Below are 611 nucleotides of genomic sequence, written 5' to 3'. Positions count from 1 at the left end.
ACGGTTGATGCCAATACTTTAACAAACTCATTATCTGAATTGTAAGGACATGAAGAAAATTATATTGTATACTGTTACGTTATGCGAATCACTTTTTAATTTTGACACCATTCTATTGCGAATTGACTTTTATATTTGGACAAATTATAACTGTTTAATATCTTATAGTATAGAATAATTGACGAACATGCGAAAAGTTGTGCTTCAGCACTTAGTTTCATTTAAAATATATTAGGGAATTAAATTATAAGTTTTTTATATACTGAAGATGGTCACATTAATGACCGAAACGTTTATTATAATTATGTAAATTTAGTAGTATTAAATATACGAAATTTTCGCTACTTTTAACCAGCGTGTGGTATATGCTCCTTCTTCTTATTTTTATTTTTAACTCAACCACTTGATCTTTAAATAATTTTTATATTTTTAATGTTATAATCGCTTTTTTGTTTACTTACGAATTGACTCTCATTGTCCTTCACCTCGTTTTAATTATTATTTTCATATAAAGAGTCCTTCAACTTTAATTTTATAAGTATTAATAACAACAACAACAATAATAATAATAAAATAATAATAATTAACTATAATATTAATAACAATAATAA

This window comes from Cyphomyrmex costatus, unplaced genomic scaffold (assembly GCF_001594065.2).
Source record: "Cyphomyrmex costatus isolate MS0001 unplaced genomic scaffold, Ccosl1.0 scaffold50, whole genome shotgun sequence".
Classification (NCBI taxonomy): domain Eukaryota; kingdom Metazoa; phylum Arthropoda; class Insecta; order Hymenoptera; family Formicidae; genus Cyphomyrmex; species Cyphomyrmex costatus.
This window is presented reverse-complemented; position numbering follows the sequence as displayed.